Raw genomic sequence first — 22,677 nt, 5'->3', positions numbered from 1 at the left:
AAACTCATCACCACTCAACTTCACCAACTCTGCTATGTCCCGTGCAGTATCTTGTTGTCAGTCTAATCTAGATCATGTGTAATTGAATGGAATAGATCCCTTTTGGACAAAGTGGAGTCAGATGCTGCAGTGACCACAGGTGTGAGAGGATCTACAATTGGCATCTGGTGTTATCTCTCTGCTTCCACTCCAAATAAAGTTACCTGTTGTTACCTGAACGTCAAATACTAAGAATGGGCGGCCTATGAAAGAATTAGTACTTTCATTAAGTATACTAAACCGGCTAATTGGGAATAGACAAACTGTAAAAAGCCCTCTGAGAAAGCCCCTCTCTAACCTTTGTTAGTAAGCTTTTCTGTAGCCTGCCTGTTGATGTATTTTCGGTTTGAACAGTGCACAACATGAAGAGACGGAACACTGGCGGCTTGTCACAATGCCCCCCGATGACATCACAATAGCGCTGCTGCCTAGAAAACAAGCTGCGCAGAAGAAGTTGTTCTTTGGGTGGGAGGGTGGGCTAGTGGAAGGAGGGGGCAATCTCTTTTTTTCCCGGGTGGTAGGGGGATGACAGGAGAAGGGAAGCGGGTGGTGAGAAAGGTACAGAGGGCAGGGTTTGGGGGCTGGGAAGGAAAGGGAAAAGATTAGGGTTTGGGGATGATGAAAGGGCTTTCTACGGGTAAGGATGGCAAAGGGTGGCAGTGACGGAAAGTCAGGCAACCTGTCCTGTCCGTCTTTTTGTATCGTGAATTGGAAAGACTGCAAGGGGGAGGGGAGTTGCTTGCGCCCTAAAGGAGGAGTTATTCAGATTCATTGCAGTGGGCGGCGGCTGCAAAACGCACCATTCTTCTTGTTTTTGCTCTGCAAAGCAGCCTTTTCAAGGGTTGGCTTGGGTGACAAAATGTCTTGTGTAGGCGTGGGTTTGTCTCCCTCTCGCTCTCTCTCCCTAAGATGTGTCCGGCATAGGCCAGGGTGCCACTCGAGGCCCAAACCAATTCTGGTTATCGCTTCTCGGCCTTTTGGCTAAGATCAAGTGTAGTATCTGTTCTTATCAGTTTAATATCTGATACGTCCCCTATCTGGGGACCATATATTAAATGGATTTTTAGAACAGGGAGATGGAAAAAGAGCTTGCTCTGTCCACTCCACGCATTGACCTGGTATTGCAGTACCTCCAGGAACGGTGCACCCCTTCTTAACCCAGTTTCCAAAAGCAGAACTCGATTCACCTGATTCATATTAGCCCGATTAGCGAATTGAAATGAATTTTTATCTAACACACTTTTTACTTGCTTTATTCATCCAAATAGCAAACTCATCACCACTCAACTTCACCAACTCTGCTATGTCCCGTGCAGTATCTTGTTGTCAGTCTAATCTAGATCATGTGTAATTGAATGGAATAGATCCCTTTTGGACAAAGTGGAGTCAGATGCTGCAGTGACCACAGGTGTGAGAGGATCTACAATTGGCATCTGGTGTTATCTCTCTGCTTCCACTCCAAATAAAGTTACCTGTTGTTACCTGAACGTCAAATACTAAGAATGGGCGGCCTATGAAAGAATTAGTACTTTCATTAAGTATACTAAACCGGCTAATTGGGAATAGACAAACTGTAAAAAGCCCTCTGAGAAAGCCCCTCTCTAACCTTTGTTAGTAAGCTTTTCTGTAGCCTGCCTGTTGATGTATTTTCGGTTTGAACAGTGCACAACATGAAGAGACGGAACACTGGCGGCTTGTCACAATGCCCCCCGATGACATCACAATAGCGCTGCTGCCTAGAAAACAAGCTGCGCAGAAGAAGTTGTTCTTTGGGTGGGAGGGTGGGCTAGTGGAAGGAGGGGGCAATCTCTTTTTTTCCCGGGTGGTAGGGGGATGACAGGAGAAGGGAAGCGGGTGGTGAGAAAGGTACAGAGGGCAGGGTTTGGGGGCTGGGAAGGAAAGGGAAAAGATTAGGGTTTGGGGATGATGAAAGGGCTTTCTACGGGTAAGGATGGCAAAGGGTGGCAGTGACGGAAAGTCAGGCAACCTGTCCTGTCCGTCTTTTTGTATCGTGAATTGGAAAGACTGCAAGGGGGAGGGGAGTTGCTTGCGCCCTAAAGGAGGAGTTATTCAGATTCATTGCAGTGGGCGGCGGCTGCAAAACGCACCATTCTTCTTGTTTTTGCTCTGCAAAGCAGCCTTTTCAAGGGTTGGCTTGGGTGACAAAATGTCTTGTGTAGGCGTGGGTTTGTCTCCCTCTCGCTCTCTCTCCCTAAGATGTGTCCGGCATAGGCCAGGGTGCCACTCGAGGCCCAAACCAATTCTGGTTATCGCTTCTCGGCCTTTTGGCTAAGATCAAGTGTAGTATCTGTTCTTATCAGTTTAATATCTGATACGTCCCCTATCTGGGGACCATATATTAAATGGATTTTTAGAACAGGGAGATGGAAAAAGAGCTTGCTCTGTCCACTCCACGCATTGACCTGGTATTGCAGTACCTCCAGGAACGGTGCACCCCTTCTTAACCCAGTTTCCAAAAGCAGAACTCGATTCACCTGATTCATATTAGCCCGATTAGCGAATTGAAATGAATTTTTATCTAACACACTTTTTACTTGCTTTATTCATCCAAATAGCAAACTCATCACCACTCAACTTCACCAACTCTGCTATGTCCCGTGCAGTATCTTGTTGTCAGTCTAATCTAGATCATGTGTAATTGAATGGAATAGATCCCTTTTGGACAAAGTGGAGTCAGATGCTGCAGTGACCACAGGTGTGAGAGGATCTACAATTGGCATCTGGTGTTATCTCTCTGCTTCCACTCCAAATAAAGTTACCTGTTGTTACCTGAACGTCAAATACTAAGAATGGGCGGCCTATGAAAGAATTAGTACTTTCATTAAGTATACTAAACCGGCTAATTGGGAATAGACAAACTGTAAAAAGCCCTCTGAGAAAGCCCCTCTCTAACCTTTGTTAGTAAGCTTTTCTGTAGCCTGCCTGTTGATGTATTTTCGGTTTGAACAGTGCACAACATGAAGAGACGGAACACTGGCGGCTTGTCACAATGCCCCCCGATGACATCACAATAGCGCTGCTGCCTAGAAAACAAGCTGCGCAGAAGAAGTTGTTCTTTGGGTGGGAGGGTGGGCTAGTGGAAGGAGGGGGCAATCTCTTTTTTTCCCGGGTGGTAGGGGGATGACAGGAGAAGGGAAGCGGGTGGTGAGAAAGGTACAGAGGGCAGGGTTTGGGGGCTGGGAAGGAAAGGGAAAAGATTAGGGTTTGGGGATGATGAAAGGGCTTTCTACGGGTAAGGATGGCAAAGGGTGGCAGTGACGGAAAGTCAGGCAACCTGTCCTGTCCGTCTTTTTGTATCGTGAATTGGAAAGACTGCAAGGGGGAGGGGAGTTGCTTGCGCCCTAAAGGAGGAGTTATTCAGATTCATTGCAGTGGGCGGCGGCTGCAAAACGCACCATTCTTCTTGTTTTTGCTCTGCAAAGCAGCCTTTTCAAGGGTTGGCTTGGGTGACAAAATGTCTTGTGTAGGCGTGGGTTTGTCTCCCTCTCGCTCTCTCTCCCTAAGATGTGTCCGGCATAGGCCAGGGTGCCACTCGAGGCCCAAACCAATTCTGGTTATCGCTTCTCGGCCTTTTGGCTAAGATCAAGTGTAGTATCTGTTCTTATCAGTTTAATATCTGATACGTCCCCTATCTGGGGACCATATATTAAATGGATTTTTAGAACAGGGAGATGGAAAAAGAGCTTGCTCTGTCCACTCCACGCATTGACCTGGTATTGCAGTACCTCCAGGAACGGTGCACCCCTTCTTAACCCAGTTTCCAAAAGCAGAACTCGATTCACCTGATTCATATTAGCCCGATTAGCGAATTGAAATGAATTTTTATCTAACACACTTTTTACTTGCTTTATTCATCCAAATAGCAAACTCATCACCACTCAACTTCACCAACTCTGCTATGTCCCGTGCAGTATCTTGTTGTCAGTCTAATCTAGATCATGTGTAATTGAATGGAATAGATCCCTTTTGGACAAAGTGGAGTCAGATGCTGCAGTGACCACAGGTGTGAGAGGATCTACAATTGGCATCTGGTGTTATCTCTCTGCTTCCACTCCAAATAAAGTTACCTGTTGTTACCTGAACGTCAAATACTAAGAATGGGCGGCCTATGAAAGAATTAGTACTTTCATTAAGTATACTAAACCGGCTAATTGGGAATAGACAAACTGTAAAAAGCCCTCTGAGAAAGCCCCTCTCTAACCTTTGTTAGTAAGCTTTTCTGTAGCCTGCCTGTTGATGTATTTTCGGTTTGAACAGTGCACAACATGAAGAGACGGAACACTGGCGGCTTGTCACAATGCCCCCCGATGACATCACAATAGCGCTGCTGCCTAGAAAACAAGCTGCGCAGAAGAAGTTGTTCTTTGGGTGGGAGGGTGGGCTAGTGGAAGGAGGGGGCAATCTCTTTTTTTCCCGGGTGGTAGGGGGATGACAGGAGAAGGGAAGCGGGTGGTGAGAAAGGTACAGAGGGCAGGGTTTGGGGGCTGGGAAGGAAAGGGAAAAGATTAGGGTTTGGGGATGATGAAAGGGCTTTCTACGGGTAAGGATGGCAAAGGGTGGCAGTGACGGAAAGTCAGGCAACCTGTCCTGTCCGTCTTTTTGTATCGTGAATTGGAAAGACTGCAAGGGGGAGGGGAGTTGCTTGCGCCCTAAAGGAGGAGTTATTCAGATTCATTGCAGTGGGCGGCGGCTGCAAAACGCACCATTCTTCTTGTTTTTGCTCTGCAAAGCAGCCTTTTCAAGGGTTGGCTTGGGTGACAAAATGTCTTGTGTAGGCGTGGGTTTGTCTCCCTCTCGCTCTCTCTCCCTAAGATGTGTCCGTCATAGGCCAGGGTGCCACTCGAGGCCCAAACCAATTCTGGTTATCGCTTCTCGGCCTTTTGGCTAAGATCAAGTGTAGTATCTGTTCTTATCAGTTTAATATCTGATACGTCCCCTATCTGGGGACCATATATTAAATGGATTTTTAGAACAGGGAGATGGAAAAAGAGCTTGCTCTGTCCACTCCACGCATTGACCTGGTATTGCAGTACCTCCAGGAACGGTGCACCCCTTCTTAACCCAGTTTCCAAAAGCAGAACTCGATTCACCTGATTCATATTAGCCCGATTAGCGAATTGAAATGAATTTTTATCTAACACACTTTTTACTTGCTTTATTCATCCAAATAGCAAACTCATCACCACTCAACTTCACCAACTCTGCTATGTCCCGTGCAGTATCTTGTTGTCAGTCTAATCTAGATCATGTGTAATTGAATGGAATAGATCCCTTTTGGACAAAGTGGAGTCAGATGCTGCAGTGACCACAGGTGTGAGAGGATCTACAATTGGCATCTGGTGTTATCTCTCTGCTTCCACTCCAAATAAAGTTACCTGTTGTTACCTGAACGTCAAATACTAAGAATGGGCGGCCTATGAAAGAATTAGTACTTTCATTAAGTATACTAAACCGGCTAATTGGGAATAGACAAACTGTAAAAAGCCCTCTGAGAAAGCCCCTCTCTAACCTTTGTTAGTAAGCTTTTCTGTAGCCTGCCTGTTGATGTATTTTCGGTTTGAACAGTGCACAACATGAAGAGACGGAACACTGGCGGCTTGTCACAATGCCCCCCGATGACATCACAATAGCGCTGCTGCCTAGAAAACAAGCTGCGCAGAAGAAGTTGTTCTTTGGGTGGGAGGGTGGGCTAGTGGAAGGAGGGGGCAATCTCTTTTTTTCCCGGGTGGTAGGGGGATGACAGGAGAAGGGAAGCGGGTGGTGAGAAAGGTACAGAGGGCAGGGTTTGGGGGCTGGGAAGGAAAGGGAAAAGATTAGGGTTTGGGGATGATGAAAGGGCTTTCTACGGGTAAGGATGGCAAAGGGTGGCAGTGACGGAAAGTCAGGCAACCTGTCCTGTCCGTCTTTTTGTATCGTGAATTGGAAAGACTGCAAGGGGGAGGGGAGTTGCTTGCGCCCTAAAGGAGGAGTTATTCAGATTCATTGCAGTGGGCGGCGGCTGCAAAACGCACCATTCTTCTTGTTTTTGCTCTGCAAAGCAGCCTTTTCAAGGGTTGGCTTGGGTGACAAAATGTCTTGTGTAGGCGTGGGTTTGTCTCCCTCTCGCTCTCTCTCCCTAAGATGTGTCCGGCATAGGCCAGGGTGCCACTCGAGGCCCAAACCAATTCTGGTTATCGCTTCTCGGCCTTTTGGCTAAGATCAAGTGTAGTATCTGTTCTTATCAGTTTAATATCTGATACGTCCCCTATCTGGGGACCATATATTAAATGGATTTTTAGAACAGGGAGATGGAAAAAGAGCTTGCTCTGTCCACTCCACGCATTGACCTGGTATTGCAGTACCTCCAGGAACGGTGCACCCCTTCTTAACCCAGTTTCCAAAAGCAGAACTCGATTCACCTGATTCATATTAGCCCGATTAGCGAATTGAAATGAATTTTTATCTAACACACTTTTTACTTGCTTTATTCATCCAAATAGCAAACTCATCACCACTCAACTTCACCAACTCTGCTATGTCCCGTGCAGTATCTTGTTGTCAGTCTAATCTAGATCATGTGTAATTGAATGGAATAGATCCCTTTTGGACAAAGTGGAGTCAGATGCTGCAGTGACCACAGGTGTGAGAGGATCTACAATTGGCATCTGGTGTTATCTCTCTGCTTCCACTCCAAATAAAGTTACCTGTTGTTACCTGAACGTCAAATACTAAGAATGGGCGGCCTATGAAAGAATTAGTACTTTCATTAAGTATACTAAACCGGCTAATTGGGAATAGACAAACTGTAAAAAGCCCTCTGAGAAAGCCCCTCTCTAACCTTTGTTAGTAAGCTTTTCTGTAGCCTGCCTGTTGATGTATTTTCGGTTTGAACAGTGCACAACATGAAGAGACGGAACACTGGCGGCTTGTCACAATGCCCCCCGATGACATCACAATAGCGCTGCTGCCTAGAAAACAAGCTGCGCAGAAGAAGTTGTTCTTTGGGTGGGAGGGTGGGCTAGTGGAAGGAGGGGGCAATCTCTTTTTTTCCCGGGTAGTAGGGGGATGACAGGAGAAGGGAAGCGGGTGGTGAGAAAGGTACAGAGGGCAGGGTTTGGGGGCTGGGAAGGAAAGGGAAAAGATTAGGGTTTGGGGATGATGAAAGGGCTTTCTACGGGTAAGGATGGCAAAGGGTGGCAGTGACGGAAAGTCAGGCAACCTGTCCTGTCCGTCTTTTTGTATCGTGAATTGGAAAGACTGCAAGGGGGAGGGGAGTTGCTTGCGCCCTAAAGGAGGAGTTATTCAGATTCATTGCAGTGGGCGGCGGCTGCAAAACGCACCATTCTTCTTGTTTTTGCTCTGCAAAGCAGCCTTTTCAAGGGTTGGCTTGGGTGACAAAATGTCTTGTGTAGGCGTGGGTTTGTCTCCCTCTCGCTCTCTCTCCCTAAGATGTGTCCGGCATAGGCCAGGGTGCCACTCGAGGCCCAAACCAATTCTGGTTATCGCTTCTCGGCCTTTTGGCTAAGATCAAGTGTAGTATCTGTTCTTATCAGTTTAATATCTGATACGTCCCCTATCTGGGGACCATATATTAAATGGATTTTTAGAACAGGGAGATGGAAAAAGAGCTTGCTCTGTCCACTCCACGCATTGACCTGGTATTGCAGTACCTCCAGGAACGGTGCACCCCTTCTTAACCCAGTTTCCAAAAGCAGAACTCGATTCACCTGATTCATATTAGCCCGATTAGCGAATTGAAATGAATTTTTATCTAACACACTTTTTACTTGCTTTATTCATCCAAATAGCAAACTCATCACCACTCAACTTCACCAACTCTGCTATGTCCCGTGCAGTATCTTGTTGTCAGTCTAATCTAGATCATGTGTAATTGAATGGAATAGATCCCTTTTGGACAAAGTGGAGTCAGATGCTGCAGTGACCACAGGTGTGAGAGGATCTACAATTGGCATCTGGTGTTATCTCTCTGCTTCCACTCCAAATAAAGTTACCTGTTGTTACCTGAACGTCAAATACTAAGAATGGGCGGCCTATGAAAGAATTAGTACTTTCATTAAGTATACTAAACCGGCTAATTGGGAATAGACAAACTGTAAAAAGCCCTCTGAGAAAGCCCCTCTCTAACCTTTGTTAGTAAGCTTTTCTGTAGCCTGCCTGTTGATGTATTTTCGGTTTGAACAGTGCACAACATGAAGAGACGGAACACTGGCGGCTTGTCACAATGCCCCCCGATGACATCACAATAGCGCTGCTGCCTAGAAAACAAGCTGCGCAGAAGAAGTTGTTCTTTGGGTGGGAGGGTGGGCTAGTGGAAGGAGGGGGCAATCTCTTTTTTTCCCGGGTGGTAGGGGGATGACAGGAGAAGGGAAGCGGGTGGTGAGAAAGGTACAGAGGGCAGGGTTTGGGGGCTGGGAAGGAAAGGGAAAAGATTAGGGTTTGGGGATGATGAAAGGGCTTTCTACGGGTAAGGATGGCAAAGGGTGGCAGTGACGGACAGTCAGGCAACCTGTCCTGTCCGTCTTTTTGTATCGTGAATTGGAAAGACTGCAAGGGGGAGGGGAGTTGCTTGCGCCCTAAAGGAGGAGTTATTCAGATTCATTGCAGTGGGCGGCGGCTGCAAAACGCACCATTCTTCTTGTTTTTGCTCTGCAAAGCAGCCTTTTCAAGGGTTGGCTTGGGTGACAAAATGTCTTGTGTAGGCGTGGGTTTGTCTCCCTCTCGCTCTCTCTCCCTAAGATGTGTCCGGCATAGGCCAGGGTGCCACTCGAGGCCCAAACCAATTCTGGTTATCGCTTCTCGGCCTTTTGGCTAAGATCAAGTGTAGTATCTGTTCTTATCAGTTTAATATCTGATACGTCCCCTATCTGGGGACCATATATTAAATGGATTTTTAGAACAGGGAGATGGAAAAAGAGCTTGCTCTGTCCACTCCACGCATTGACCTGGTATTGCAGTACCTCCAGGAACGGTGCACCCCTTCTTAACCCAGTTTCCAAAAGCAGAACTCGATTCACCTGATTCATATTAGCCCGATTAGCGAATTGAAATGAATTTTTATCTAACACACTTTTTACTTGCTTTATTCATCCAAATAGCAAACTCATCACCACTCAACTTCACCAACTCTGCTATGTCCCGTGCAGTATCTTGTTGTCAGTCTAATCTAGATCATGTGTAATTGAATGGAATAGATCCCTTTTGGACAAAGTGGAGTCAGATGCTGCAGTGACCACAGGTGTGAGAGGATCTACAATTGGCATCTGGTGTTATCTCTCTGCTTCCACTCCAAATAAAGTTACCTGTTGTTACCTGAACGTCAAATACTAAGAATGGGCGGCCTATGAAAGAATTAGTACTTTCATTAAGTATACTAAACCGGCTAATTGGGAATAGACAAACTGTAAAAAGCCCTCTGAGAAAGCCCCTCTCTAACCTTTGTTAGTAAGCTTTTCTGTAGCCTGCCTGTTGATGTATTTTCGGTTTGAACAGTGCACAACATGAAGAGACGGAACACTGGCGGCTTGTCACAATGCCCCCCGATGACATCACAATAGCGCTGCTGCCTAGAAAACAAGCTGCGCAGAAGAAGTTGTTCTTTGGGTGGGAGGGTGGGCTAGTGGAAGGAGGGGGCAATCTCTTTTTTTCCCGGGTGGTAGGGGGATGACAGGAGAAGGGAAGCGGGTGGTGAGAAAGGTACAGAGGGCAGGGTTTGGGGGCTGGGAAGGAAAGGGAAAAGATTAGGGTTTGGGGATGATGAAAGGGCTTTCTACGGGTAAGGATGGCAAAGGGTGGCAGTGACGGAAAGTCAGGCAACCTGTCCTGTCCGTCTTTTTGTATCGTGAATTGGAAAGACTGCAAGGGGGAGGGGAGTTGCTTGCGCCCTAAAGGAGGAGTTATTCAGATTCATTGCAGTGGGCGGCGGCTGCAAAACGCACCATTCTTCTTGTTTTTGCTCTGCAAAGCAGCCTTTTCAAGGGTTGGCTTGGGTGACAAAATGTCTTGTGTAGGCGTGGGTTTGTCTCCCTCTCGCTCTCTCTCCCTAAGATGTGTCCGGCATAGGCCAGGGTGCCACTCGAGGCCCAAACCAATTCTGGTTATCGCTTCTCGGCCTTTTGGCTAAGATCAAGTGTAGTATCTGTTCTTATCAGTTTAATATCTGATACGTCCCCTATCTGGGGACCATATATTAAATGGATTTTTAGAACAGGGAGATGGAAAAAGAGCTTGCTCTGTCCACTCCACGCATTGACCTGGTATTGCAGTACCTCCAGGAACGGTGCACCCCTTCTTAACCCAGTTTCCAAAAGCAGAACTCGATTCACCTGATTCATATTAGCCCGATTAGCGAATTGAAATGAATTTTTATCTAACACACTTTTTACTTGCTTTATTCATCCAAATAGCAAACTCATCACCACTCAACTTCACCAACTCTGCTATGTCCCGTGCAGTATCTTGTTGTCAGTCTAATCTAGATCATGTGTAATTGAATGGAATAGATCCCTTTTGGACAAAGTGGAGTCAGATGCTGCAGTGACCACAGGTGTGAGAGGATCTACAATTGGCATCTGGTGTTATCTCTCTGCTTCCACTCCAAATAAAGTTACCTGTTGTTACCTGAACGTCAAATACTAAGAATGGGCGGCCTATGAAAGAATTAGTACTTTCATTAAGTATACTAAACCGGCTAATTGGGAATAGACAAACTGTAAAAAGCCCTCTGAGAAAGCCCCTCTCTAACCTTTGTTAGTAAGCTTTTCTGTAGCCTGCCTGTTGATGTATTTTCGGTTTGAACAGTGCACAACATGAAGAGACGGAACACTGGCGGCTTGTCACAATGCCCCCCGATGACATCACAATAGCGCTGCTGCCTAGAAAACAAGCTGCGCAGAAGAAGTTGTTCTTTGGGTGGGAGGGTGGGCTAGTGGAAGGAGGGGGCAATCTCTTTTTTTCCCGGGTGGTAGGGGGATGACAGGAGAAGGGAAGCGGGTGGTGAGAAAGGTACAGAGGGCAGGGTTTGGGGGCTGGGAAGGAAAGGGAAAAGATTAGGGTTTGGGGATGATGAAAGGGCTTTCTACGGGTAAGGATGGCAAAGGGTGGCAGTGACGGAAAGTCAGGCAACCTGTCCTGTCCGTCTTTTTGTATCGTGAATTGGAAAGACTGCAAGGGGGAGGGGAGTTGCTTGCGCCCTAAAGGAGGAGTTATTCAGATTCATTGCAGTGGGCAGCGGCTGCAAAACGCACCATTCTTCTTGTTTTTGCTCTGCAAAGCAGCCTTTTCAAGGGTTGGCTTGGGTGACAAAATGTCTTGTGTAGGCGTGGGTTTGTCTCCCTCTCGCTCTCTCTCCCTAAGATGTGTCCGGCATAGGCCAGGGTGCCACTCGAGGCCCAAACCAATTCTGGTTATCGCTTCTCGGCCTTTTGGCTAAGATCAAGTGTAGTATCTGTTCTTATCAGTTTAATATCTGATACGTCCCCTATCTGGGGACCATATATTAAATGGATTTTTAGAACAGGGAGATGGAAAAAGAGCTTGCTCTGTCCACTCCACGCATTGACCTGGTATTGCAGTACCTCCAGGAACGGTGCACCCCTTCTTAACCCAGTTTCCAAAAGCAGAACTCGATTCACCTGATTCATATTAGCCCGATTAGCGAATTGAAATGAATTTTTATCTAACACACTTTTTACTTGCTTTATTCATCCAAATAGCAAACTCATCACCACTCAACTTCACCAACTCTGCTATGTCCCGTGCAGTATCTTGTTGTCAGTCTAATCTAGATCATGTGTAATTGAATGGAATAGATCCCTTTTGGACAAAGTGGAGTCAGATGCTGCAGTGACCACAGGTGTGAGAGGATCTACAATTGGCATCTGGTGTTATCTCTCTGCTTCCACTCCAAATAAAGTTACCTGTTGTTACCTGAACGTCAAATACTAAGAATGGGCGGCCTATGAAAGAATTAGTACTTTCATTAAGTATACTAAACCGGCTAATTGGGAATAGACAAACTGTAAAAAGCCCTCTGAGAAAGCCCCTCTCTAACCTTTGTTAGTAAGCTTTTCTGTAGCCTGCCTGTTGATGTATTTTCGGTTTGAACAGTGCACAACATGAAGAGACGGAACACTGGCGGCTTGTCACAATGCCCCCCGATGACATCACAATAGCGCTGCTGCCTAGAAAACAAGCTGCGCAGAAGAAGTTGTTCTTTGGGTGGGAGGGTGGGCTAGTGGAAGGAGGGGGCAATCTCTTTTTTTCCCGGGTGGTAGGGGGATGACAGGAGAAGGGAAGCGGGTGGTGAGAAAGGTACAGAGGGCAGGGTTTGGGGGCTGGGAAGGAAAGGGAAAAGATTAGGGTTTGGGGATGATGAAAGGGCTTTCTACGGGTAAGGATGGCAAAGGGTGGCAGTGACGGAAAGTCAGGCAACCTGTCCTGTCCGTCTTTTTGTATCGTGAATTGGAAAGACTGCAAGGGGGAGGGGAGTTGCTTGCGCCCTAAAGGAGGAGTTATTCAGATTCATTGCAGTGGGCGGCGGCTGCAAAACGCACCATTCTTCTTGTTTTTGCTCTGCAAAGCAGCCTTTTCAAGGGTTGGCTTGGGTGACAAAATGTCTTGTGTAGGCGTGGGTTTGTCTCCCTCTCGCTCTCTCTCCCTAAGATGTGTCCGGCATAGGCCAGGGTGCCACTCGAGGCCCAAACCAATTCTGGTTATCGCTTCTCGGCCTTTTGGCTAAGATCAAGTGTAGTATCTGTTCTTATCAGTTTAATATCTGATACGTCCCCTATCTGGGGACCATATATTAAATGGATTTTTAGAACAGGGAGATGGAAAAAGAGCTTGCTCTGTCCACTCCACGCATTGACCTGGTATTGCAGTACCTCCAGGAACGGTGCACCCCTTCTTAACCCAGTTTCCAAAAGCAGAACTCGATTCACCTGATTCATATTAGCCCGATTAGCGAATTGAAATGAATTTTTATCTAACACTTTTTACTTGCTTTATTCATCCAAATAGCAAACTCATCACCACTCAACTTCACCAACTCTGCTATGTCCCGTGCAGTATCTTGTTGTCAGTCTAATCTAGATCATGTGTAATTGAATGGAATAGATCCCTTTTGGACAAAGTGGAGTCAGATGCTGCAGTGACCACAGGTGTGAGAGGATCTACAATTGGCATCTGGTGTTATCTCTCTGCTTCCACTCCAAATAAAGTTACCTGTTGTTACCTGAACGTCAAATACTAAGAATGGGCGGCCTATGAAAGAATTAGTACTTTCATTAAGTATACTAAACCGGCTAATTGGGAATAGACAAACTGTAAAAAGCCCTCTGAGAAAGCCCCTCTCTAACCTTTGTTAGTAAGCTTTTCTGTAGCCTGCCTGTTGATGTATTTTCGGTTTGAACAGTGCACAACATGAAGAGACGGAACACTGGCGGCTTGTCACAATGCCCCCCGATGACATCACAATAGCGCTGCTGCCTAGAAAACAAGCTGCGCAGAAGAAGTTGTTCTTTGGGTGGGAGGGTGGGCTAGTGGAAGGAGGGGGCAATCTCTTTTTTTCCCGGGTGGTAGGGGGATGACAGGAGAAGGGAAGCGGGTGGTGAGAAAGGTACAGAGGGCAGGGTTTGGGGGCTGGGAAGGAAAGGGAAAAGATTAGGGTTTGGGGATGATGAAAGGGCTTTCTACGGGTAAGGATGGCAAAGGGTGGCAGTGACGGAAAGTCAGGCAACCTGTCCTGTCCGTCTTTTTGTATCGTGAATTGGAAAGACTGCAAGGGGGAGGGGAGTTGCTTGCGCCCTAAAGGAGGAGTTATTCAGATTCATTGCAGTGGGCGGCGGCTGCAAAACGCACCATTCTTCTTGTTTTTGCTCTGCAAAGCAGCCTTTTCAAGGGTTGGCTTGGGTGACAAAATGTCTTGTGTAGGCGTGGGTTTGTCTCCCTCTCGCTCTCTCTCCCTAAGATGTGTCCGGCATAGGCCAGGGTGCCACTCGAGGCCCAAACCAATTCTGGTTATCGCTTCTCGGCCGTTTGGCTAAGATCAAGTGTAGTCCCTTCATTGGGTTTGCCTTGGTCTTGGCTGGGAGGGGCCCGGGCTTGCACAACCGCCGGCCTCTGGGATTGTTGCGCCTTTTGGTGCTTACGTCCCCTTATGGCTGGTGGTTCCTGGGCTCGGGAGGCGATCACCTGCGGCACTGCGCTTTTGTGTGGTGGCCGATGACCGTTTTCTGAAAATTGCGGATGTAATCTCATCTGTTCTTATCAGTTTAATATCTGATACGTCCCCTATCTGGGGACCATATATTAAATGGATTTTTAGAACAGGGAGATGGAAAAAGAGCTTGCTCTGTCCACTCCACGCATTGACCTGGTATTGCAGTACCTCCAGGAACGGTGCACCCCTTCTTAACCCAGTTTCCAAAAGCAGAACTCGATTCACCTGATTCATATTAGCCCGATTAGCGAATTGAAATGAATTTTTATCTAACACACTTTTTACTTGCTTTATTCATCCAAATAGCAAACTCATCACCACTCAACTTCACCAACTCTGCTATGTCCCGTGCAGTATCTTGTTGTCAGTCTAATCTAGATCATGTGTAATTGAATGGAATAGATCCCTTTTGGACAAAGTGGAGTCAGATGCTGCAGTGACCACAGGTGTGAGAGGATCTACAATTGGCATCTGGTGTTATCTCTCTGCTTCCACTCCAAATAAAGTTACCTGTTGTTACCTGAACGTCAAATACTAAGAATGGGCGGCCTATGAAAGAATTAGTACTTTCATTAAGTATACTAAACCGGCTAATTGGGAATAGACAAACTGTAAAAAGCCCTCTGAGAAAGCCCCTCTCTAACCTTTGTTAGTAAGCTTTTCTGTAGCCTGCCTGTTGATGTATTTTCGGTTTGAACAGTGCACAACATGAAGAGACGGAACACTGGCGGCTTGTCACAATGCCCCCCGATGACATCACAATAGCGCTGCTGCCTAGAAAACAAGCTGCGCAGAAGAAGTTGTTCTTTGGGTGGGAGGGTGGGCTAGTGGAAGGAGGGGGCAATCTCTTTTTTTCCCGGGTGGTAGGGGGATGACAGGAGAAGGGAAGCGGGTGGTGAGAAAGGTACAGAGGGCAGGGTTTGGGGGCTGGGAAGGAAAGGGAAAAGATTAGGGTTTGGGGATGATGAAAGGGCTTTCTACGGGTAAGGATGGCAAAGGGTGGCAGTGACGGAAAGTCAGGCAACCTGTCCTGTCCGTCTTTTTGTATCGTGAATTGGAAAGACTGCAAGGGGGAGGGGAGTTGCTTGCGCCCTAAAGGAGGAGTTATTCAGATTCATTGCAGTGGGCGGCGGCTGCAAAACGCACCATTCTTCTTGTTTTTGCTCTGCAAAGCAGCCTTTTCAAGGGTTGGCTTGGGTGACAAAATGTCTTGTGTAGGCGTGGGTTTGTCTCCCTCTCGCTCTCTCTCCCTAAGATGTGTCCGGCATAGGCCAGGGTGCCACTCGAGGCCCAAACCAATTCTGGTTATCGCTTCTCGGCCTTTTGGCTAAGATCAAGTGTAGTATCTGTTCTTATCAGTTTAATATCTGATACGTCCCCTATCTGGGGACCATATATTAAATGGATTTTTAGAACAGGGAGATGGAAAAAGAGCTTGCTCTGTCCACTCCACGCATTGACCTGGTATTGCAGTACCTCCAGGAACGGTGCACCCCTTCTTAACCCAGTTTCCAAAAGCAGAACTCGATTCACCTGATTCATATTAGCCCGATTAGCGAATTGAAATGAATTTTTATCTAACACACTTTTTACTTGCTTTATTCATCCAAATAGCAAACTCATCACCACTCAACTTCACCAACTCTGCTATGTCCCGTGCAGTATCTTGTTGTCAGTCTAATCTAGATCATGTGTAATTGAATGGAATAGATCCCTTTTGGACAAAGTGGAGTCAGATGCTGCAGTGACCACAGGTGTGAGAGGATCTACAATTGGCATCTGGTGTTATCTCTCTGCTTCCACTCCAAATAAAGTTACCTGTTGTTACCTGAACGTCAAATACTAAGAATGGGCGGCCTATGAAAGAATTAGTACTTTCATTAAGTATACTAAACCGGCTAATTGGGAATAGACAAACTGTAAAAAGCCCTCTGAGAAAGCCCCTCTCTAACCTTTGTTAGTAAGCTTTTCTGTAGCCTGCCTGTTGATGTATTTTCGGTTTGAACAGTGCACAACATGAAGAGACGGAACACTGGCGGCTTGTCACAATGCCCCCCGATGACATCACAATAGCGCTGCTGCCTAGAAAACAAGCTGCGCAGAAGAAGTTGTTCTTTGGGTGGGAGGGTGGGCTAGTGGAAGGAGGGGGCAATCTCTTTTTTTCCCGGGTGGTAGGGGGATGACAGGAGAAGGGAAGCGGGTGGTGAGAAAGGTACAGAGGGCAGGGTTTGGGGGCTGGGAAGGAAAGGGAAAAGATTAGGGTTTGGGGATGATGAAAGGGCTTTCTACGGGTAAGGATGGCAAAGGGTGGCAGTGACGGAAAGTCAGGCAACCTGTCCTGTCCGTCTTTTTGTATCGTGAATTGGAAAGACTGCAAGGGGGAGGGGAGTTGCTTGCGCCCTAAAGGAGGAGTTATTCAGATTCATTGCAGTGGGCGGCGGCTGCAAAACGCACCATTCTTCTTGTTTTTGCTCTGCAAAGCAGCCTTTTCAAGGGTTGGCTTGGGTGACAAAATGTCTTGTGTAGGCGTGGGTTTGTCTCCCTCTCGCTCTCTCTCCCTAAGATGTGTCCGGCATAGGCCAGGGTGCCACTCGAGGCCCAAACCAATTCTGGTTATCGCTTCTCGGCCTTTTGGCTAAGATCAAGTGTAGTATCTGTTCTTATCAGTTTAATATCTGATACGTCCCCTATCTGGGGACCATATATTAAATGGATTTTTAGAACAGGGAGATGGAAAAAGAGCTTGCTCTGTCCACTCCACGCATTGACCTGGTATTGCAGTACCTCCAGGAACGGTGCACCCCTTCTTAACCCAGTTTCCAAAAGCAGAACTCGATTCACCTGATTCATATTAGCCCGATTAGCGAATTGAAATGAATTTTTATCTAACACACTTTTTACTTGCTTTATTCATCCAAATAGCAAACTCATCACCACTCAACTTCACCAACTCTGCTATGTCCCGTGCAGTATCTTGTTGTCAGTCTAATCTAGATCATGTGTAATTGAATGGAATAGATCCCTTTTGGACAAAGTGGAGTCAGATGCTGCAGTGACCACAGGTGTGAGAGGATCTACAATTGGCATCTGGTGTTATCTCTCTGCTTCCACTCCAAATAAAGTTACCTGTTGTTACCTGAACGTCAAATACTAAGAATGGGCGGCCTATGAAAGAATTAGTACTTTCATTAAGTATACTAAACCGGCTAATTGGGAATAGACAAACTGTAAAAAGCCCTCTGAGAAAGCCCCTCTCTAACCTTTGTTAGTAAGCTTTTCTGTAGCCTGCCTGTTGATGTATTTTCGGTTTGAACAGTGCACAACATGAAGAGACGGAACACTGGCGGCTTGTCACAATGCCCCCCGATGACATCACAATAGCGCTGCTGCCTAGAAAACAAGCTGCGCAGAAGAAGTTGTTCTTTGGGTGGGAGGGTGGGCTAGTGGAAGGAGGGGGCAATCTCTTTTTTTCCCGGGTGGTAGGGGGATGACAGGAGAAGGGAAGCGGGTGGTGAGAAAGGTACAGAGGGCAGGGTTTGGGGGCTGGGAAGGAAAGGGAAAAGATTAGGGTTTGGGGATGATGAAAGGGCTTTCTACGGGTAAGGATGGCAAAGGGTGGCAGTGACGGAAAGTCAGGCAACCTGTCCTGTCCGTCTTTTTGTATCGTGAATTGGAAAGACTGCAAGGGGGAGGGGAGTTGCTTGCGCCCTAAAGGAGGAGTTATTCAGATTCATTGCAGTGGGCGGCGGCTGCAAAACGCACCATTCTTCTTGTTTTTGCTCTGCAAAGCAGCCTTTTCAAGGGTTGGCTTGGGTGACAAAATGTCTTGTGTAGGCGTGGGTTTGTCTCCCTCTCGCTCTCTCTCCCTAAGATGTGTCCGGCATAGGCCAGGGTGCCACTCGAGGCCCAAACCAATTCTGGTTATCGCTTCTCGGCCTTTTGGCTAAGATCAAGTGTAGTATCTGTTCTTATCAGTTTAATATCTGATACGTCCCCTATCTGGGGACCATATATTAAATGGATTTTTAGAACAGGGAGATGGAAAAAGAGCTTGCTCTGTCCACTCCACGCATTGACCTGGTATTGCAGTACCTCCAGGAACGGTGCACCCCTTCTTAACCCAGTTTCCAAAAGCAGAACTCGATTCACCTGATTCATATTAGCCCGATTAGCGAATTGAAATGAATTTTTATCTAACACACTTTTTACTTGCTTTATTCATCCAAATAGCAAACTCATCACCACTCAACTTCACCAACTCTGCTATGTCCCGTGCAGTATCTTGTTGTCAGTCTAATCTAGATCATGTGTAATTGAATGGAATAGATCCCTTTTGGACAAAGTGGAGTCAGATGCTGCAGTGACCACAGGTGTGAGAGGATCTACAATTGGCATCTGGTGTTATCTCTCTGCTTCCACTCCAAATAAAGTTACCTGTTGTTACCTGAACGTCAAATACTAAGAATGGGCGGCCTATGAAAGAATTAGTACTTTCATTAAGTATACTAAACCGGCTAATTGGGAATAGACAAACTGTAAAAAGCCCTCTGAGAAAGCCCCTCTCTAACCTTTGTTAGTAAGCTTTTCTGTAGCCTGCCTGTTGATGTATTTTCGGTTTGAACAGTGCACAACATGAAGAGACGGAACACTGGCGGCTTGTCACAATGCCCCCCGATGACATCACAATAGCGCTGCTGCCTAGAAAACAAGCTGCGCAGAAGAAGTTGTTCTTTGGGTGGGAGGGTGGGCTAGTGGAAGGAGGGGGCAATCTCTTTTTTTCCCGGGTGGTAGGGGGATGACAGGAGAAGGGAAGCGGGTGGTGAGAAAGGTACAGAGGGCAGGGTTTGGGGGCTGGGAAGGAAAGGGAAAAGATTAGGGTTTGGGGATGATGAAAGGGCTTTCTACGGGTAAGGATGGCAAAGGGTGGCAGTGACGGAAAGTCAGGCAACCTGTCCTGTCCGTCTTTTTGTATCGTGAATTGGAAAGACTGCAAGGGGGAGGGGAGTTGCTTGCGCCCTAAAGGAGGAGTTATTCAGATTCATTGCAGTGGGCGGCGGCTGCAAAACGCACCATTCTTCTTGTTTTTGCTCTGCAAAGCAGCCTTTTCAAGGGTTGGCTTGGGTGACAAAATGTCTTGTGTAGGCGTGGGTTTGTCTCCCTCTCGCTCTCTCTCCCTAAGATGTGTCCGGCATAGGCCAGGGTGCCACTCGAGGCCCAAACCAATTCTGGTTATCGCTTCTCGGCCTTTTGGCTAAGATCAAGTGTAGTATCTGTTCTTATCAGTTTAATATCTGATACGTCCCCTATCTGGGGACCATATATTAAATGGATTTTTAGAACAGGGAGATGGAAAAAGAGCTTGCTCTGTCCACTCCACGCATTGACCTGGTATTGCAGTACCTCCAGGAACGGTGCACCCCTTCTTAACCCAGTTTCCAAAAGCAGAACTCGATTCACCTGATTCATATTAGCCCGATTAGCGAATTGAAATGAATTTTTATCTAACACACTTTTTACTTGCTTTATTCATCCAAATAGCAAACTCATCACCACTCAACTTCACCAACTCTGCTATGTCCCGTGCAGTATCTTGTTGTCAGTCTAATCTAGATCATGTGTAATTGAATGGAATAGATCCCTTTTGGACAAAGTGGAGTCAGATGCTGCAGTGACCACAGGTGTGAGAGGATCTACAATTGGCATCTGGTGTTATCTCTCTGCTTCCACTCCAAATAAAGTTACCTGTTGTTACCTGAACGTCAAATACTAAGAATGGGCGGCCTATGAAAGAATTAGTACTTTCATTAAGTATACTAAACCGGCTAATTGGGAATAGACAAACTGTAAAAAGCCCTCTGAGAAAGCCCCTCTCTAACCTTTGTTAGTAAGCTTTTCTGTAGCCTGCCTGTTGATGTATTTTCGGTTTGAACAGTGCACAACATGAAGAGACGGAACACTGGCGGCTTGTCACAATGCCCCCCGATGACATCACAATAGCGCTGCTGCCTAGAAAACAAGCTGCGCAGAAGAAGTTGTTCTTTGGGTGGGAGGGTGGGCTAGTGGAAGGAGGGGGCAATCTCTTTTTTTCCCGGGTGGTAGGGGGATGACAGGAGAAGGGAAGCGGGTGGTGAGAAAGGTACAGAGGGCAGGGTTTGGGGGCTGGGAAGGAAAGGGAAAAGATTAGGGTTTGGGGATGATGAAAGGGCTTTCTACGGGTAAGGATGGCAAAGGGTGGCAGTGACGGAAAGTCAGGCAACCTGTCCTGTCCGTCTTTTTGTATCGTGAATTGGAAAGACTGCAAGGGGGAGGGGAGTTGCTTGCGCCCTAAAGGAGGAGTTATTCAGATTCATTGCAGTGGGCGGCGGCTGCAAAACGCACCATTCTTCTTGTCTTTGCTCTGCAAAGCAGCCTTTTCAAGGGTTGGCTTGGGTGACAAAATGTCTTGTGTAGGCGTGGGTTTGTCTCCCTCTCGCTCTCTCTCCCTAAGATGTGTCCGGCATAGGCCAGGGTGTCACTCGAGGCCCAAACCAATTCTGGTTATCGCTTCTCGGCCTTTTGGCTAAGATCAAGTGTAGTATCTGTTCTTATCAGTTTAATATCTGATACGTCCCCTATCTGGGGACCATATATTAAATGGATTTTTAGAACAGGGAGATGGAAAAAGAGCTTGCTCTGTCCACTCCACGCATTGACCTGGTATTGCAGTACCTCCAGGAGCGGTGCACCCCTTCTTAACCCAGTTTCCAAAAGCAGAACTCGATTCACCTGATTCATATTAGCCCGATTAGCGAATTGAAATGAATTTTTATCTAACACACTTTTTACTTGCTTTATTCATCCAAATAGCAAACTCATCACCACTCAACTTCACCAACTCTGCTATGTCCCGTGCAGTATCTTGTTGTCAGTCTAATCTAGATCATGTGTAATTGAATGGAATAGATCCCTTTTGGACAAAGTGGAGTCAGATGCTGCAGTGACCACAGGTGTGAGAGGATCTACAATTGGCATCTGGTGTTATCTCTCTGCTTCCACTCCAAATAAAGTTACCTGTTGTTACCTGAACGTCAAATACTAAGAATGGGCGGCCTATGAAAGAATTAGTACTTTCATTAAGTATACTAAACCGGCTAATTGGGAATAGACAAACTGTAAAAAGCCCTCTGAGAAAGCCCCTCTCTAACCTTTGTTAGTAAGCTTTTCTGTAGCCTGCCTGTTGATGTATTTTCGGTTTGAACAGTGCACAACATGAAGAGACGGAACACTGGCGGCTTGTCACAATGCCCCCCGATGACATCACAATAGCGCTGCTGCCTAGAAAACAAGCTGCGCAGAAGAAGTTGTTCTTTGGGTGGGAGGGTGGGCTAGTGGAAGGAGGGGGCAATCTCTTTTTTTCCCGGGTGGTAGGGGGATGACAGGAGAAGGGAAGCGGGTGGTGAGAAAGGTACAGAGGGCAGGGTTTGGGGGCTGGGAAGGAAAGGGAAAAGATTAGGGTTTGGGGATGATGAAAGGGCTTTCTACGGGTAAGGATGGCAAAGGGTGGCAGTGACGGAAAGTCAGGCAACCTGTCCTGTCCGTCTTTTTGTATCGTGAATTGGAAAGACTGCAAGGGGGAGGGGAGTTGCTTGCGCCCTAAAGGAGGAGTTATTCAGATTCATTGCAGTGGGCGGCGGCTGCAAAACGCACCATTCTTCTTGTTTTTGCTCTGCAAAGCAGCCTTTTCAAGGGTTGGCTTGGGTGACAAAATGTCTTGTGTAGGCGTGGGTTTGTCTCCCTCTCGCTCTCTCTCCCTAAGATGTGTCCGGCATAGGCCAGGGTGCCACTCGAGGCCCAAACCAATTCTGGTTATCGCTTCTCGGCCTTTTGGCTAAGATCAAGTGTAGTATCTGTTCTTATCAGTTTAATATCTGATACGTCCCCTATCTGGGGACCATATATTAAATGGATTTTTAGAACAGGGAGATGGAAAAAGAGCTTGCTCTGTCCACTCCACGCATTGACCTGGTATTGCAGTACCTCCAGGAACGGTGCACCCCTTCTTAACCCAGTTTCCAAAAGCAGAACTCGATTCACCTGATTCATATTAGCCCGATTAGCGAATTGAAATGAATTTTTATCTAACACACTTTTTACTTGCTTTATTCATCCAAATAGCAAACTCATCACCACTCAACTTCACCAACTCTGCTATGTCCCGTGCAGTATCTTGTTGTCAGTCTAATCTAGATCATGTGTAATTGAATGGAATAGATCCCTTTTGGACAAAGTGGAGTCAGATGCTGCAGTGACCACAGGTGTGAGAGGATCTACAATTGGCATCTGGTGTTATCTCTCTGCTTCCACTCCAAATAAAGTTACCTGTTGTTACCTGAACGTCAAATACTAAGAATGGGCGGCCT

At 46.8% G+C, this 22,677-nt stretch overlaps 17 non-coding genes across 17 annotated transcripts; all 17 read left to right on the top strand.

Annotated features, from left to right (window-relative positions):
* Window positions 1–1,000: 1,000 nt before the first annotated feature.
* LOC142260053 (U2 spliceosomal RNA) lies at window positions 1,001–1,191 on the top strand. Its single transcript, XR_012728386.1, has one exon. It is a non-coding gene; the product is annotated as a U2 spliceosomal RNA (small nuclear RNA).
* Window positions 1,192–2,308: 1,117 nt separating this feature from the next.
* Window positions 2,309–2,499, top strand: LOC142260050 (U2 spliceosomal RNA). Its single transcript, XR_012728384.1, has one exon. It is a non-coding gene; the product is annotated as a U2 spliceosomal RNA (small nuclear RNA).
* A 1,117-nt stretch (window positions 2,500–3,616) lies between these two features.
* Window positions 3,617–3,807, top strand: LOC142260049 (U2 spliceosomal RNA). Its single transcript, XR_012728383.1, has one exon. It is a non-coding gene; the product is annotated as a U2 spliceosomal RNA (small nuclear RNA).
* A 1,117-nt stretch (window positions 3,808–4,924) lies between these two features.
* On the top strand, window positions 4,925–5,115 carry LOC142260048 (U2 spliceosomal RNA). Its single transcript, XR_012728382.1, has one exon. It is a non-coding gene; the product is annotated as a U2 spliceosomal RNA (small nuclear RNA).
* A 1,117-nt stretch (window positions 5,116–6,232) lies between these two features.
* LOC142260047 (U2 spliceosomal RNA) lies at window positions 6,233–6,423 on the top strand. Its single transcript, XR_012728381.1, has one exon. It is a non-coding gene; the product is annotated as a U2 spliceosomal RNA (small nuclear RNA).
* Window positions 6,424–7,540: 1,117 nt separating this feature from the next.
* On the top strand, window positions 7,541–7,731 carry LOC142260046 (U2 spliceosomal RNA). Its single transcript, XR_012728380.1, has one exon. It is a non-coding gene; the product is annotated as a U2 spliceosomal RNA (small nuclear RNA).
* A 1,117-nt stretch (window positions 7,732–8,848) lies between these two features.
* LOC142260045 (U2 spliceosomal RNA) lies at window positions 8,849–9,039 on the top strand. The gene has a single exon (XR_012728379.1). It is a non-coding gene; the product is annotated as a U2 spliceosomal RNA (small nuclear RNA).
* A 1,117-nt stretch (window positions 9,040–10,156) lies between these two features.
* LOC142260044 (U2 spliceosomal RNA) lies at window positions 10,157–10,347 on the top strand. Its single transcript, XR_012728378.1, has one exon. It is a non-coding gene; the product is annotated as a U2 spliceosomal RNA (small nuclear RNA).
* Window positions 10,348–11,464: 1,117 nt separating this feature from the next.
* On the top strand, window positions 11,465–11,655 carry LOC142260043 (U2 spliceosomal RNA). Its single transcript, XR_012728377.1, has one exon. It is a non-coding gene; the product is annotated as a U2 spliceosomal RNA (small nuclear RNA).
* Window positions 11,656–12,772: 1,117 nt separating this feature from the next.
* On the top strand, window positions 12,773–12,963 carry LOC142260042 (U2 spliceosomal RNA). The gene has a single exon (XR_012728376.1). It is a non-coding gene; the product is annotated as a U2 spliceosomal RNA (small nuclear RNA).
* A 1,320-nt stretch (window positions 12,964–14,283) lies between these two features.
* Window positions 14,284–14,468, top strand: LOC142260312 (U2 spliceosomal RNA). The gene has a single exon (XR_012728617.1). It is a non-coding gene; the product is annotated as a U2 spliceosomal RNA (small nuclear RNA).
* Window positions 14,469–15,585: 1,117 nt separating this feature from the next.
* On the top strand, window positions 15,586–15,776 carry LOC142260041 (U2 spliceosomal RNA). Its single transcript, XR_012728375.1, has one exon. It is a non-coding gene; the product is annotated as a U2 spliceosomal RNA (small nuclear RNA).
* A 1,117-nt stretch (window positions 15,777–16,893) lies between these two features.
* Window positions 16,894–17,084, top strand: LOC142260038 (U2 spliceosomal RNA). Its single transcript, XR_012728373.1, has one exon. It is a non-coding gene; the product is annotated as a U2 spliceosomal RNA (small nuclear RNA).
* A 1,117-nt stretch (window positions 17,085–18,201) lies between these two features.
* LOC142260037 (U2 spliceosomal RNA) lies at window positions 18,202–18,392 on the top strand. Its single transcript, XR_012728372.1, has one exon. It is a non-coding gene; the product is annotated as a U2 spliceosomal RNA (small nuclear RNA).
* A 1,117-nt stretch (window positions 18,393–19,509) lies between these two features.
* Window positions 19,510–19,700, top strand: LOC142260036 (U2 spliceosomal RNA). The gene has a single exon (XR_012728371.1). It is a non-coding gene; the product is annotated as a U2 spliceosomal RNA (small nuclear RNA).
* Window positions 19,701–20,817: 1,117 nt separating this feature from the next.
* Window positions 20,818–21,008, top strand: LOC142260237 (U2 spliceosomal RNA). Its single transcript, XR_012728553.1, has one exon. It is a non-coding gene; the product is annotated as a U2 spliceosomal RNA (small nuclear RNA).
* A 1,117-nt stretch (window positions 21,009–22,125) lies between these two features.
* On the top strand, window positions 22,126–22,316 carry LOC142260035 (U2 spliceosomal RNA). Its single transcript, XR_012728370.1, has one exon. It is a non-coding gene; the product is annotated as a U2 spliceosomal RNA (small nuclear RNA).
* Window positions 22,317–22,677: the final 361 nt, after the last annotated feature.

This window comes from Anomaloglossus baeobatrachus (assembly GCF_048569485.1).
Source record: "Anomaloglossus baeobatrachus isolate aAnoBae1 chromosome 9 unlocalized genomic scaffold, aAnoBae1.hap1 SUPER_9_unloc_5, whole genome shotgun sequence".
Taxonomy (NCBI): Eukaryota; Metazoa; Chordata; class Amphibia; order Anura; family Aromobatidae; genus Anomaloglossus; species Anomaloglossus baeobatrachus.
The sequence above is the reverse complement of the archived record's forward strand: the minus strand, read 5'-3'. Positions and strand labels throughout refer to the sequence as shown.